Genomic DNA, 17,088 nt, shown 5'->3' with positions numbered 1-17,088 from the left:
AAACCAAGAGTTGTTGGAAGATGTGCCAAGATGACCTGATGATGAGTAGCCAGTGCCAAATCCCCTAAAATAAATACGAAAGCCTTCATCTCCAAGCACAGGCGTCCCATCCTCAAAAGCCCTGATCATAGCTCAGTCTTATTTTCTGCCTGCAGGTTATGTTGTCAGCTCCTTCAGCTCTTCTGTACTAAGCACAGACTATGCTCCAGGTTCTAGAAGTCCTCTGCCAAAATAGGCTTGCGCACACAGGCACACACACTCAATAGACTAGTGTGATTTAAAGTAGGTTCTTTAAATTTTCAATCTTAACTATACTCTGGAGAGCTGTGTTGAAGGTCTGGCCCCTACTGAGAATGTTACTGAGAGATACTAGAACCTCTAAGAGCTAAGATTCCATGCTTCTCAAATCCAACATTTTACTGTAACAGATAGAATAAGAAAGTGGAACTTTGCAAGTTTCATAACATGGTTTTGTAATGGAGGTGTTGAGTGTACCAGAGAAGACATATCTATACCTTTTGGTCATCTATTGAGAACTAGGAGACAAGTATTAAAATATGATTCTGGTAATCTTTTGTTAGTTAGCATTATGGTGTTATGAGAAAATGCTTAAGATAAATAGTTTAGAGGATGGGAAATCTCTTTTGGCTCATGACATCCAATATTTTAATCCACAGTTACCACACAATAAATGAATGGAGTTGAATTTTAAGAGGGAAAAGAACTAGTAGGGATTTTAACAAACATTTGTATTAGAGAAATTGTATGCTGTAGAGTTTGTCAAACCTAAGGAGATGTACTCAGTGGAAGCATCAATGAATTACAAGCCACTGAAGCTAAGAGATGAGAGTTGGCCATGGTACAGGATGGAAGTGTTCCCCCTGGTTAATACTAGTGGCCAGATGGTTAGATTCTACAGCCTTGCAATTAACAGTGGTTCCCCTAATACTGCCCCCCTTTCATGTAAGCCATTGTGTCTCACCTCCATCTGCACATCAAGTAAGCATGATGAGTCTAGGAACCTTATCCTTGGCTTCAATTAAATTATCATTAATGGCTGAGTGTTTTAGCTAAAATCATGTTGATAAGAAAATCCCATTAGTGAGGGCAAATAAACACAGAGCCAAGCGCCATAACTGTCACAGCAAACTGATCGAGTACAGAGTTCAAGATTCAGTAGACAGAACTGTGAAGAGACACTCCACATGATGAGAAATTGAGAAAAATGGTTACTGGACTATGGAGTTGTCTAGTTTCTAATCTGTTGCCATGAGAAAACACTCTTAACCAAAAGCAATGTAGGAGCAGAAAGTGTTTATTTTAGCTTATAAATCATATAGTCTGTCTTTGATGGAAATCAACTCAAGAACTCAAACAGGAACCTGAAGGAGAAATTATGGAAGGATCCTGCTTACCAGCTCACTGTCTGGATCATGCTAAGGACATATGTCCAGGGAACAGAACCTTCTACAGTAGCCTGGATCCATATGTGTCAATTAGCAAACAAGACACTCCCCACAACCATTCATATAAGCCAACCTGTTCACAGCAATCCTTCAACTGAGACCCCTTCTCAGATGACTCCGGACTGTGTCAAGTTGACAGTTAAAGCTACTTAGGATACAAGTCATCAAGCTCAAGCTGGAAATACCAGCCTAGTGGTCTCTGTCATTTCTGTAGCTTTCTCAGGCTTGAGAATTGGAAATAACAAAGTTGAGTTTCTTAGTTCCCTTCTGTTTCTCCATGTTTACTCCTGCATGGATCTCAGGGAATTAGATTATTATCATTAGTGTTATTAAAGCAGAATAATCTAGTGGTCACACAAGTCATCACTTCCCTTCCAGTTTATGAGTTTCCACTTTGGTAATTCCTTTGTATAATTCAATTTGTTTCTCTTTAATTTAAGCTCTTGAAGCCTGTATTCTGCACAGGTGTCTAGATGGAGGCTGGATGAAATTTCTATTTCCTCTCTATAATGAATAGAATATGACCAGGCAATTAATGAGGAGGAGGATATTCCAATCAGAAAAGAGACTTGGGATGAAAACAGCCATTTAAGAGCCCATGAGAATTCAGGATACCTGGAGAGCAAATCTCAGAACAGGACCAGTACAGAGGAAGCAGGACTGGTTAGGGATGAAGGGCATCTTGGGGGATGGGAATGATCTTAAGCTTAAACGTAAGTTTAGCATGCAGTAGTTAAAACTGGAATTCAGTTCTGTACTAGAAAACCAGGACTGTCACATTTAAGCTCAGTTTTTGTGTCAGATACTGATGATGACAACACCAGATGGTTACCTTCCCATACACTGACCAAAGGCTTCAGTGTCCATGGTGCCTTAAATTATGAGCCAGGTTTACACAATTAAGAAAGCTTGAGCCTGTCATTTATGGACAATGCAGTGAGAGAGCCTGCTGCTGACATTTGGCAGTGGAGTTTCAGCTGCTTGAATGTTCCATCAATCAAGGAGCATTTGGAGAGGGCAGGACGTGGCCCTGGCAATGCCCAGGGAGACGCAGAAACATGACTCACACTCTGACCCCTAGCTACTTTTCATTGCACTGGGGACAGAAGGCTTACACAGACAAATTGTTAATTAAGAACATAAGGCCGTAAATAACGTGACCCAAATGAATTGATCAGACAGTGAACGTTACAGACATTTATAAGGAATTGCTGAAGACCAGTGTATTTATTAGAAACCTGTTGTCTGCTTTCTCTGTTTGTATGATTTTCTTTAATTGTTTGTTAGTCTGTGATGAGGGCTCCATTACAACATTTTCATACGTGCATATAGGTATTTTTATCATGTCTTCCCCACTGTCCTATTTTGTTCCTCCAACTCCCACCAGAACAGTTCTTCTTCCAAATGGTCCTCCTATACTCTCATGTCTTCTTTTTATGTGGACCAACAACTTTAATAAGGATTGCTTACAGGAACATGTATGAGAGGTAATTTACAGGAGCATGAGAAACTTACCAGTGACTATACCACTGAAAATGTAGTCTCCTCCCCATCTGATGCCATTGTTAACTGCCTAGAAGACCCTCCCAGCTCAGTGATGGAGTGTGGATGGTCTCAGTCTTGAATAGGTCTTGTGCAGATTGTTATACTATTGAACTCTCAGCAGCTGTGATTACTTGTGCATATTTGATTTATTAAAGTTAATCACGTTGATAAGAAAATCCCATTAGTGAGGGTAAATAAACACAGAGCCAAGCGCCATCACTCCACTATAAGCTGTCTGATCGAGCACAGAGTTCAAGGTTTAGTAGACAGAACTGTGAAGAGATGCTCCACATGATGAGAAGTTGTAAGACAAGTAAGAGGTTTCATTCTCTGCCTCCATAATGCACCTTAGTGGCATGTGCACTGATGTCATAACAAGCTTCCTCCTTGGCTAGGTATGATGGCATATGTCTGTAATCCCATCATTATGAGACAGACATAGGAAAATCATGAGTTTGAGGCTGGCCTGGGCAGCAGTACCTTCTCTAAAAACCAAGGCTGGGATACTACTTAGTGGTACCAGATTGGACTTTCCTGGTATATATAAGGTCCCAGCTTTGATCCCCAGCCCCACACAAAATAAAAATATATAAACAAATAGAATTTCTTGTTCTTTAAATACCTGGGTGGCCTATACCAGGAGGAGGCAACAAGTAGGACAAAGAGAGTGACAGTCATGGATCCCAGCAGTGGTGATAAGAATAAAAGCATCAGAAGGATTGGAGGAAGGGCTCATCAGGTACAGAGCATGTATTACAAGCTTGAAGTCCTGACTTTGATCCCTAATACCAAGGTGTAGATATCGGGTGAACCATCACATCTATTCCACAGTACCAAGGAGTCAGAGGCAGAGGGGCAGAGCGGCAGAGGCAAGGACCCCCAAAGAATACTGACAGTCTTTCTTGTAGCATCAACATATATATATATATGTTCAGTGAGAGAACCTGTTTCAAAGATTAAGGTGAAAAGTGGATGATAAAGTATCTGATACTGACTTCTGGCTTCCACATGAACATGTATATTTGTATGCACACCCTCACACATGTGCACAGATACACAAACACACATGCATACAAAAGTGTGGAGGAAAAAGTGCCACATTAATTAATGTGATAATCCAGTCTACTATATACAAGGAAGAGTTATTAGCATTTGATGATAGCATTTGATGGATAGACAAATGGTGTCGAAGAAAAGGATGGCTCAGGCAGTAGAGTATAATAGTCCCAGTAGTTACAATACGTTCTTTTACCACTCAATTAACATTTCAAGATTGTCTTACTCATTTATTTCTATCTATATCCCCTTCTTGGTTCTCACAAAAATTGAAAATATCTTTGAACTGGTATCTAAGAGTAGATGATACAACATTCTGGAAAGACAGCTGAATTGAGTTTTCTGAGGACTAGGAAGCCTAAACATCCAAGTCATGCCAGTCTATTGTATATATTTTGCAGAGGAAGAAATAGGTTTAGAAAGGTTTAAAAACATGTCTAATTTCCTGGAAATGATAAATGTCAGGGTTTTAAGTAGAGGGAAATGGGTAGGAAAAAAAACTGCTGCAGGTTCATCAGGGTTAACAGTGGAAGGCTCATGATCTATCCAGCCTGGGATTGGTTTCTTTCTGCCTCTGTGTGTGACTGATAACCTCGCCTAGCCACAGCTGGTCCTGATATGCCAAGACATTCATACCTAAGCACAAACGAATGCTTTTCCTTCTTCACAGCATCATGATAACTAGAGAAATGCTCCATCCAGTAAAGCATGTGGAGCACCCTGGGTGGTGATGGCACATGCCTTTCTTCCCAGTACTGAGGAGGCAAAGGCGGGCAGATCTCTGTGAGTTTGAGGCCAGCCTGATCTACAAAGTAAGGTCCAGGACAGCTTGATGGCCAGCCAGCCATCTTAGTGAGCCTCAGGCCATTGAGATACCTTATGTCAGAACTCAAGGTGGAAGGGCTGGAGCTACTGACTTCTAGCTACTAACTACTTCTGCAGAGACCCAGTTTCAAGGCTCAGACCGGTCATGGTGGCTCACAGCCACCTGCACTTCCATTTCCAGAGGCTCTGATGCCCTCTTCTGTGGGTACCAAGCATGCATGTAGTGTGCAAACACACATGCAGGCAAAATGTTCATGCATATAAAATAAAAGATAATTAAAAATCAAGGTGGAGAGTGGCTGAGGAAGACACTTAGGATTGACCTCTGTCCTCCACATGCATGCACACACATGTGCCTGTTTCTCCCCTCACACACACAGAACACACACACATCCAAACTATGAAATCAGTATCTTAAGTTCAAGTGGTCCAGTGGAAGTATAAACTAGTAAATCTACTTAATAAATCTTGCTGTGGTTTTCCAAAGGGAGTCAGGTGGAATTCCATGTAACCCAGAAACGTCATCTCCAATGTAAGAGAATAGAGAACAAAGAATCATGATGATGTCTGTTCTCAAATATGTATAGCATAATTATTTCACACTAATTCACACTGAAAGCAACACAAATATGAAGGATCAATGAACAAGTAAGCACACCATGGAATATCCACACAATGGAATATAATGAAGCCACAAATATATATGCTTTCTAAATGGGTTAGCCTTACACTCTTTTTTGTTTGTTTGTTTGTTTGTTTTTGTTTTTTTGAGACAGGGTTTCTCAACTGTAGTTTTGGTGCCTGTGCTGGATCTCGCTCTGTAGGCCAGGTTGGCCTTGAACTCACAGAGATTCCCCTGGCTCTGCCTCCTGAGTGTTGGGATTAAAGGCGTGCGCCACTGCCACTCAGCAGCCTCACACTCTTTAAGTAATGAAGTGGAATATGTTGTATGTTATACTTGTGACCGGTCCAAAAAGGGCAAATTCCTAGAGGTGGGTGAAAGATCAAGGACCAGGACTACAAGTGGGGGCAGGAGGAAACTGGAGAATAGTAGGTAAAGTTACAGGTGTGCAGAATGGGAAAATACTTTAAAATTGATTGTTTTAGTGTTTTCAGAAATCTGAACATGTGAAAGGCTGTTGAGCTGTGAACTCAAAGCAGATGAGTCAAACCACAATGTATGAATTATATTTCAATAAAGCAGTTGCAAAATGAAACCAAAGCTGACCAAGCACCGTGGCATTTGCCTGTGACTGGCACTTTAGAGGCTGAGGCAGGATGATTATGAGACCCATTCTCAAGGGGAATAAAAAAGGACAGATAGACAAACAGAGTGCACAGGCCACCTCAGCAGCAGTGGTGGATGGATGGTAGAGGGAGTACTGGCCTCTGTCCAAGACCCCACCTCACCCCGACTGCTGGCTCTGCCTCTCACAGCATCACAGCACTGGGTAGAGCCTCTGGCTTCGGTGTCTGTGTCTCCGACAGGAGAATAGGAAATGACTGTTGTGAACATTACATAGTCTCCATGTGTAATGCTGTCTCCCAGGACTGGCAGTACATGCTCTTAGCTGTTTTTATAATCCTTGTCTCCAAAGTTCACTTGCAAGGTTAGAAACAGTCTCTCTCTCTCTCTCTCTCTCTCTCTCTCTCTCTCTCTCTCTCTCTCTCTCTCTCTCTCACACACACACACACACACACATGCTCTCCCTCCTCCCCTCCCTCCTTCTCCTCTCTCCTCTTGTCTCTCTTACTTTTCTTCATGTAGAAAACTCAAGCCTTAATTTGGTTCCTGGGAAAATAGAGTCTCATGCTCTATGTCTGTCTCTCTGTCTGCTCATGTTCTCTGTCTGTCTCTATGTCTGAAACCCTCCCCCCTTATATATTAATGCTGAACTGAATTTTAAGGCATGGAAGAAGCAGAGAAGATGAATGAAAGTCCAGAAATTATCTTTTGTTTCAATTGAATTTGTTTCTTACTTCCTTCATTGTCCATAATTTTAAAAGACAGTCTGTTTTATATTTAGAAACTGAAAGTTCCGATTCTTTATAGGAAAAATACAAAAAAAATCTGTAATTTTACCATTCTATATGTGTTGGTTTTGATATTTTTAAATATTTGTATTTATTTATTTATTTGTGTGTGTGTGTGTGTGTGTGTGTGTGTGTGTGTGTGTGTGTGTGTGTGTGTACTGTTTGGGTATGTGAGTATGGATACCACATGGGCCAGAAGAGGACATCAGATCCCTTAGAGCTAGAATTTCAGGCAGTTATAAACCTGTTAAAGTGGGTGCTGGGAACTGCACTCCAGTGTCCTGTAAGAGTAGTAAGTGCTCTTACCTGCTGAGCCAACTCTCCAGTCCACACCTCAGTATATCTTGAGAAACTATTGGCATTTAACTCTCTGGGACACTAGCAGCAATTCTTGGTACATTTTGCCCCCAAAAACATAAATCCTAACATGAATCTACCATATTCAACTCAACTAATTTAGTGTCATTGGAAATATCAATCATTTTGAACTTTTACAATTGAAAACAATGGCCTCATGAAGTATCAGCATCTTACATCTTGGCTGCAGGCCTCATTATTTTAGAATTAGTTCTTTAAGCAGCATCTATGGAAAATGAAATGCTACATTTATAAATTGTTTAATACTGTGGATGTATCACTTTTTATAATGTACAAATTTGTGTTTTAAATCAAGATATAATATTGTCTGTCTCCCTCTAGATCAGTGGTTCTCAAACTTCCTAATATTTGGATCCTTTAATATAGTTCCTAATGTTGTGGTGATCCCCAACCATAAAATTATTTTCATTGCTACTTCATAACTGTAATTTACTACTGTTATCAATCATAGTGTAAATATCTGATAAGCAGGATACCTGATGTTTGACCCCGGTGAAAGGGTTGTTTGACCTCCAAAGGGGTTGAGACCCACAGATTAAGAACCTCTGCTCTAGGTCTTTGAACACTCAGTAGGGGCAGAAGGGAGTAGTCCATTCCCACCAATTATCAGTCATGAGGGTCATGACTAACTCTCTTGTAAAGAAAAGAGATGTTCAAAAGAAATATATTAAGTGAACTGCATCAACTTTTAAATGAATGGAGACACACAGGGCCAATGAAAGCTGTCTTTATGCTTAGATTTGATGAGGAATGGGCAGTCTCTTAAGAATGTATGATTTAAGTGTGCCAGCAAAGGTTCTTCGGATGAGTATAACCAACAGAATGTATAATGCAAATGGGCATCTATTATATTGGCTTACAAAGTATTGGATGAGTAGTGCAACCTATGATTTTTATATAATAAGAAAGGCTGAGAACCCAGTACCTGCTCAGTCCATAAGGCTCATGTATCAGCAGTTCCAGTCTGGTAATGATGACCTAGAGAATTCCTGGAGAGCTGCTGGTCTTTGCTCTTTATTGGAAGGTTAAATGAATTAGGATCCTTTGCCAGCAAAGGGTGGTATCAGAGGCAGTAATCGAAGCAACTGTGTAGACATCAGCAGGCTGTAGAGTTGGACAGGCAAAGCAGTACCACTTTCCTCTGGGATCTCTCTATTTCTGGGCTGCCACTAAAAAATATCATTCACCATTGGAAGACCTTCACCTCTCAGTGAGTTTTCACTGGAATTGCCCTCATAGACCCATATGGAGACAAGTCTCTTAAAGAATTCCAGAATCAATCACAGTGCCAACCAAACTTAAAAATCACAGTGTGATAATAGACTAAGTGAGGAGGTTCACCAAGGCCTGTCTACTTATACTCCCTCTGTGCAGCTTACCTTCTTCCTCAGTGTGGAAAGGATTCATTTGGAATGAGGGCTGTCAAGGGAAGAGGAGAGTTTCCGGGATAGGTACTACGATTTGCTATTTTTGGAGAGTGGTTCAAATTACTATAACATTCCTTCTATGACTTCATTCCTGTCACAGAAACACACACACACACACACACACACACACACACACACACACACACACACCAAAAAAACAAAACAAAACAAAAACAAAAAAACAGAGTGGATGAAGGGGGACTGGTCAAAGCAAGCCAGTTCTGAGACAACCCAGTGTCCTTTGGACAAGCACTCAGCCTTTAAAAGTGCTTTAAAAGACAGTGATCTAGCCTGGCAGTGGTGGCACATGCCTTTAATCCTAGCACTTGGGAGGCAGAGGCAGGTGGATCTCTGTGAGTTTGAGGCCAGCCTGATCTACAGAGTGAGATCCAGGAAAGGCACAAAGCTACATAGAGAAACCCTGTCTTGAAAAACAAACAAAACAAAACAAAAACAAACAAACAAACAAACAAACAAAAAGACATTGATCTAAACCCTGATCTTTGTAATATGTTGTTACTGCCGTCACTTTAAAATCTGAGAACCTTGCCACCATCCAGGTACCATGCCACAACTGAGGATATGTTAAGGCTCAGTTCCTGTGGTACTGAATCCCTGAAGCAGCCCGAGGGGGTCATCCTGCTAAGATGCTCTGAGCCCAGCGGTGGTGCTTTTCTGTTCTCCTTGGAAGCTGTCTCTTTACTCAGAGCTGTTTATCTCAGGAAGTTGGAGACGGGCAACCTGACGGCAATGGCTCTCTCTAATTTATGAGTAATTAACTTGTCTTCTTGTTTGGTTTCTTGTTTGCATGCTGTAGAGATTGAACCTAGGGCTTTTACGTGCTGGGCAACTTCCCTAGATGCTGAACTACATCCCTGCCCCCAGTTTTGTCTTTTAAAACATGTTTCTAAATAGCATTTGTTTATCGGCATCTCTCTGTGTGTACTCATACATACACAAGCTACGATGGACAGGGGAGGTCAGAGGACAGCCAGCGGAGTCAGTTCTCTTCTGCACTTGGTGTGGTCAAGATGTTGAACTTTGGTCTTTAGGCTTGCTGGTAAGAACCTACACTTGCGGAGGACCCTGCTGGCCCTGATAGGGTTTTCTTAACAATCAGATTGTGGAGGGTATTTAGAGATGTTATTTTAGTCCATGTACAGACTGAGGTAGAACACGCACCTGGGTAGAAAGAGGAGGCTGTGCCACCTCACTCCCTTGGAATCCAGTCCGCGTTCCCCGACACTGGTTGGTTTTCCTTCCCTACCTTCTTCCTTTTTCTGAACTGCACCATGAAGAAGTCCTCTGTCTCGCTGCACAGCCCAGTCCCTGGGGGTCCTTGAGCCTTTCAGTGTCTGACATGATACAGAATTGTGGCTTAATTAATACCTCATGAAGCCCAGAATTTGTACTTCCAAATCTGCCCCTGGTGATCCTTATTCTATTAAAATTGCTGATCTACTATTTCTCTAAGAGCTGGGTTTTTCCATGGTTCAGAATGCAGGAATGGGGACTGCACAGGAAACTGTCATATCACAAAGGGAACAGAGCACTTGCACAAACCCCATGACCTGAATTCAAACCCCAAATCCACAGGAAGGGGAAGAACTGAGTCCACAAAGTTCTCTCAGACTTTGCCACATGCACACTGTGGCACATGAGCATTCCTATGTACACATCATATCAATACGCCCAATGAATAAATAACACTAAAAATAATCAAGGAAGTCAAGGTCTGGAGAGATGCATTTGTTAGTGCTTTATGCAAAAGCAGGAAATTCTGAGCTCAGATTCCCAGCATCCACATAAAAAGCTGGGTTCAATGGTACCTGACTGCATTGTCAGAGAAGTAGAGATAGGGGGATCCCTGGAGTGCAGTGACAATCCAGCTAGCTGAAATATCATACTACACATTAAATGAAAATTTTGCCTCAATTTTTTTTTCCAGAGAGTGTTTGAAGAAGGCCCCTGGTCGCAAACTCTGCCCTTCACATACACATGCACATACACATAAACATTCACACACACACACAATTAGACATAGGAAGATGTGGACAATAATATTGGAAAGGCTCGGAGACCAGAATTCACGTATGAGAAGATAAAGGAAGGCTATGGCTCCTACAACTGTATTTTTACCATCTCCTCTGATGCTGTACATCTGGAATGAGGCTAGATGGTGGACCTGTGCTTAGAAAGAACCTCAATGACCTCTGTGTACAGTCTTCTCTACTGTGGCCTATGCCTAGCCAAGTGCTTGAGTCCAGGGTACTAACCAGACCCCGCATGGTGCATCATACTCCCTCTTCCAGCCCAGTCTGTAGTTTGCCTTCAAATACAACCTCCTGTGTTGTGAAGATATATTTATGCAAATGAAAGCAAAACAGACCTACTGTTGGCTTGCACCTCAAATACTCTTGCAGAATATCAAATGTTCACCCCTAGGAATGACCTGACAGAAGCTTTACCGCATTAACACAGTCCCCATGGCCAAGATCCAAATCCTAGCTTGTCTATGACAGCTGCCTGGGAGAGAAGGTAGGGCCATCAGGTGGAGAAGCCTCTGGGTCTCCCCTCCCCAGGAAGCAGATGTTGTGGGCACTGGCTGTCAACATAGTGGGTCCCTACCATCTGGGCTCCTCTGAGCAGATGGGGCACAGCTGCCCTGGTGGGGGCACAGCTGGGCTCGAGGCTTGGTACTGAGGGTGCCCTTTGCAGATTCTCCACTCAGAGGCTCAGAGCTGCTGACTCTGCCCTGAGGACTCAGAGCCAAGTAGGCCTCTTTCTGACTTCTTCCCAGAGGGCTTCCTAGTGAAGACTCCAGGGTCCTCTGCCAAGTCCTATCTAGTGTTCCTCTAGAAACAGCTAGAGGTTCAGCTCCTGGTTCACCCTTAACTCTGCTTTTTCTGCTGGCACTTTGCCTATGATCCTGTCACTCTGTCCCTTGGGGTGATCTTCACCAGTGGAAAGGACAGAAAAGCACCGTTTCTAGGCTTACATTGTCCTCTGAGAAAATGCTTCTCTAGCTTGGGTATTCCTAAATTGAAGATCCCTCATTGGTCCCTGTGTTCTGCAGCAGTGATTTACATCTCTGTTTATTCATTAGAATCATCATACATATATATGAGCCTGATGGTGGTGGTGCATGCCTTTAATCCCAGCACTTGAGAGGCAGAGGCAGGTAGATCTCTGTGAGTTTGAGGACAGCCTAGTCTACACATTGAGATCCAGGACAGGCACCAAAGCTACACAGAGAAACCCTGTCTCAAAAAAAAACGTGTGTGTGTGTGTGTGTGTGTGTGTGTATGTTAGGGGTGGGAGGGAGAGAGGCAGGGAAAGGTAAATCCATGTGTTCCTGTGTGAGGTCATGAAGCACATATCAGGGATATTGCGGCACCAGATTATGCATGGATAGTCAGAGGTCAACTGTAGTATGAATCTTAAAAGGTCTTATTAATGAAATCAAATCCGAGGCCAGTTATTGGGGTGGTTGCTGGAAGATCAGAGACACAGAACAAGCCACAGCTATCTCACCTTGCTAGTTCCTCAGGTGATACTTTTTCCTCAGGCTGGAAGCTTCTGAGTCCTCCTCCACATGAATCTCAGCTGAACTGTGTTGCTCCAAAGCCTGAATGCTTAACCAACCAAATGCTTAACTAACTACATGCTTTACTCCTTAGTTCCTGGTCCTCACTCCTTATATACCTTTTTCTTTCTGCCCCCACTCCCTGGGATTAAAGGTTGGGTTTCTGGGATTAAAGGCGTGGATCACCATGCTTAGCTGTTTCTAAAGTGGCCTTGAACTCAGATATGGCTAGCTCTGCCTCCCAAGTGCTGGGATTAAAGGTATGCACCACCACCGCCCAACTTCTGTTATGGCTTACTCTTCCCATTTTCTAGCCACCATTTTTGGCTTTGTTCTAGTGGCTGTCTGTTCTCTGCCCCCAGATATGTTTATTTTGGGGAACACACAATATTTCAGGGTACACAATACCCACGACAGACAACCTCTGGGTATTGGTTTTCTTCCTTGTCATGGGAAAGGGATTGAGACTCAGGGTGTCAGCAGGGTTAACTGACCCCAGAGCTTTTACAGATTCTCCTGTCTCCATTTTCTACCCCTCCCAGACACCCTGGGATTATAAATGCTTGTGTCATTGCCTTTAGCTTCTAGCTGGGTTTTAGGGATTGTTAGTCATGAACTGTAGGGATTCCTTCACTGAACCTACTCCTCAGCCCCATTCAAATCATGGGGGTTTTGTTGTTGTTTGTTTTAGTACAAATGCCCAAATTCCTTTCGTGGAGATTCTGAGGAAGTTGATTTGCGTAAACTATTCTTCAGAGCCCTGTTTTGAAGGCTCTTGCTGAACTCTCTTAGCCTGGCACCTGAGGCGTTGGGGACTGGTTTCTCTTTCTACCTGCTTTTCTTGTCATCCCTTGTCCATCACTCTTTTGTTTGTCTCTTTCTATTTTTCCACTATCTATTTCTTTGTTATCTGGGCATCCCTCTGTCTCCTACAATATTTGCTCACTGGACTGAATGTGGTCTCTTACCTGCTCTGTGAAACACTCTTAGACTTTGTGTAGGGAGTTAGTAATGCCTCTTTGTCCCCTGCCTCTCATCACTGTCTCCCCTAGAGATGCAAGTTTGCAACTGTTTGCTTTGGGTTGATTTTGTCTTTGATTTTTATTAGCATATATTTACTGTGTAACTGGTATCATTAATAAAGTTTCATACACGTGTACAATATATTTTGATCATATTCACCCCATTACACTCTCACTCTCTTTCCTGGCCCCCCACTAGCTTTGGTCCCTTCCCCTCCAAATTGGTCCCCTTTCTCCTTCATGCTTCTCTTTTAATAATCAGCAAGTTTCATTAGTGTTGTTTACAGGAGCATGGGTGGGAGTTACAGGTACTGAGGTACCTTAATAGTGGCTACACTTTTGAAGGAAGGGCCCTCTTATCCAGCAACCATTAACTGGGTAGAAATCATTGTGGGTCGAATTGTCACAAGCTCCTCACACTGCCTGACAGGGTGTTTGTGGGTCAAACCTTGTGTAGGTCTTATGCAGGCAATCACAGCTCCTGTGAATTCAAGAGTGCAAACAGCCATGCTATGCCCAGAGTCAATCTAGATGTCCATTGGCTGGGTTATTAATTTCATTGTCTTCCTCATTGCTTAAAGTCAAGGATAGTGTTTTAATCCTTTCAACAATTGCCCCTGCGGCTCATTCCAAAATACAAAGGCATATGATGTTAATCTTTGTACTTTCCCACCCCAAGGGGTGTTTTGGACTCATGGTTTTGTCCATCAGTGTTGGCTCACATGGTGCCCAGACACTTGAGCATACAGCTATTGTAGTAATTCCCATCCCTAGAGCCATCTTTAAGTACAGTCAGTGCTCACCTTTTGCAGGTGGGGAAACTGAGACAATTAGAAGGAAAGCAGATTGCTTGGTGTGCAGCCAGGCACACTGAAGATGGTTTGAACAATGAGCATGCATCAGTTCTGTTATTGATGCCTGAGCAATCAATTGAGCTGTTTCCTTCAGTGTTCAGTGGGCCATAATGGAACAGGAGTATCCATAGATGGAAAAATTTTAAAAGGAAAAAACCGGCCCTTCATGATTAATTCCTAATGCAGCTTCCTCAGGAAGGTAGGTCAGTGTTGCAGTGTAGTCAAAAGAAATCTAGGGCAAAGGATCAGGACAGGTTGCTTTTAATAAGCAAACTGTGGCCTGACAAATGCTCTGGGAAGTGTTCCCTAATTATGTTTGGTCCCTGTAATAGTGATGCCAAACCAAACCGTATGATCATATGTGCAGGTGATGAGCCAGAGATCAGGGAAGGCGGGTGAATTGGGCAATGTTTATGATAAACTTAGAAAAAACTGTTGGAGTCCAGAAAGACAGTTCATCCAGTAAAGGTGCTTGACGCCGAGCCTGAGCACTTGAGATCTATTCCTAGGGTCCGAATAGTGGAAGGAGAGATTCAATTCACACAAATTGTCCTTTGACCTCTACATGTGTCACATACACCCATCCTCACAGGCACACATACAATCAACTAATATATTAAAGTTTCCACAGTTGATGTTCAATTAATCTGACTTCAGAGGGAAACTCTTTCTGCCTTGCAATGGGGCCGACCTTGTCCACTTTAGTAATGTGACAAGAAAGTAGAAGCAAACATGTCTGGAGAATGAGACAGTGTGGGGCAGGGGAAGGCTGGTAGGATAGTGAAGAGGATATGATCATAGCATATGACACTCTTAAATGAAACTGCCCTTGTGTGGTGGTGATGATTAATGTTAATTGCTACCTTGGTGGGATCTAGATTCATCTAGGAGCAAGTCTTCAGGCACACTCAAGGTGGATTACAGAAATTAAGGTTAGACTGAGAATACATGAGAGGGACTCCCTGGATTATAGTAGTTGATGTAGGAGGACCCATCTTAATGGTAGACAGGACCATTCTCTGGGCTGGTCATCTGATCCTAGACTGTGTACAGTGGAGAAGGCAAGCTGAGCAGCAGCATTCACTCATCCCATCCTTCTCTGTTTCCTAATTTTGGGTGTGATGTAACCAGCTGCTTCTGCTGCTTGAGTTCTCTGCTGCCATGGACTGTATCCTTGAACTGTGAGATGAAATAAATCCTTTGAGTTAATTTTGTCAGGGTATTTTATCACAACAACAGGAAAAGAAATTAAGACAATTCTAGTCATCTTTGCTTTACATCTAGTATCCTACTATGAGTGAGTACATACCATGTTTGTCCTTCTGAGTCTGGGTTGCCTCACTCAGGATGATTTTTTCTAGATCCAACTATTTGCTTGCAAACCTCATGATGTCATGTTTTTCTCTGCTGAGTAGTATTCCATTGTGTATATGTACCATATTTTCTTTATCCATTCTTCAGTTGAAGGGCATCTAGGTTGTTTACAGGTTCTGGCTATTACAAACAATGCTGATATGAACATAGCTGAGCAAATACCCTTGTGGTATGATTGAGCATTCCTTGAGTATATGCCCAAGAGTGCTACAGCTGGGTCTCAGGGGAGATGGATTCCCAGTTTTCTAAGGAAGCACCATAATGATTTCCAAAGAGTCTGTACAAGCCAGCATTCTCCAGGGAGGCTACCTAGAAAATGGGACCCTAGGAAAGACACAGGGATCGCCCAATGACAGAGAAATGGAGGAGATCTACATGAACAACCTGGACGACAGTGGGAGTAATGAAGGGCAAGGTTTGAGGGAAAGAAAGCTTAGGAGAGCAGGAGATCCCAGCTGGATCAAGAACAGAAAGGGAGAACAAGAAATAACAGCCCATGATAAGTGATGACATGAGAACAGGAATAGGCAGAGTGCTGGAGAGGTCCCCAGAAATCCACCATCCTCTGTAGACTGCTGGCAATGGTCTAGAGAAAGCCTGATCTGACCTAGTCTGGTGATCAGATGGCCAAACACCCTAATGGTCGGCTGGAACTCTCATCCAATAACTGATGGAAGTGGATGCAGAGATCCTCAGCCAGGCCCCAGGTGGAGCTCCAGGAGTCCAATTGTCGAGAAAGAGGAGGGCCTGTAAGACTGAGAATTGTTGAGACCAAAGTTGCAAAAGCACAGGGACAAACAGCCAAACAAATGGAAGCAAATGAATTAGAACCAAAGGCTGTGGAGCCCCCAGCTGGATCAGGCCCTCTGGATAAGTGAGACAATTGAATAGCTTGAACTATTTGGGAGGCACCCAGGCAGTGGGACCGGGACCTGTCCTTAGTACATGAGCTGGCTGTTTGGAACCTTGGGCTTACACAGGGACACTTTGCTCAGCCTGGAAGGAGGGGACTGGACCTGCCTGTACTGAATCCACCAGGTTTAAATGAATCCCCAGGGGAGTCTTGGCCCTGGAGGAGATGGGAATGGAGGGGAAGGGCTGGGGAGAAGGTGGGGGTGGGGGCAGGAGGGGGGAGGTCAGGGGAACCCATGGCTGATGTGTAAAATTAAAACACAAATATAGTAAATTTAAAAAAAAAGAATTTAAGACAATTACCCTGTGTAGCTGGAAGTGTTTCTGTGTCCTGTCTGGTCTGTAGTCAGAACAAATCTTTCTCACCCAGTGGTCCTACAGCCACTCGGACCCAAATAAACACACAGAGGCTAATATTATTTTTAAATTATGGCCATGGCAGGCTTCTTGTTATATAGTTCTTATATCTTAAACTAACCCATTTTTATAAATCTATACTTTGCCATGTAGCTTGTGGGTTACCAGTACCTGTACATCTTGCTTCTTCTGGCAACATCTCCCCTGCTCTGTCTTCTTCCTTCCTTCTCTCTCTCTCTCTCTCTCTCTCTC

General features: G+C 42.9%; 1 protein-coding gene across 2 annotated transcripts in view; it reads left to right on the top strand.

Annotated features, from left to right (window-relative positions):
* Positions 1-17,088, top strand: part of Cntnap5 (contactin associated protein family member 5) — a 902,127-nt gene that overhangs the window by 479,226 nt on the left and 405,813 nt on the right. The gene's annotated exons all lie outside the window — the stretch shown is intronic.

The sequence above is a fragment of the Onychomys torridus genome, chromosome 11 (assembly GCF_903995425.1).
Source record: "Onychomys torridus chromosome 11, mOncTor1.1, whole genome shotgun sequence".
NCBI classification, from domain to species: Eukaryota; Metazoa; Chordata; class Mammalia; order Rodentia; family Cricetidae; genus Onychomys; species Onychomys torridus.
The sequence above is the reverse complement of the archived record's forward strand: the minus strand, read 5'-3'. Positions and strand labels throughout refer to the sequence as shown.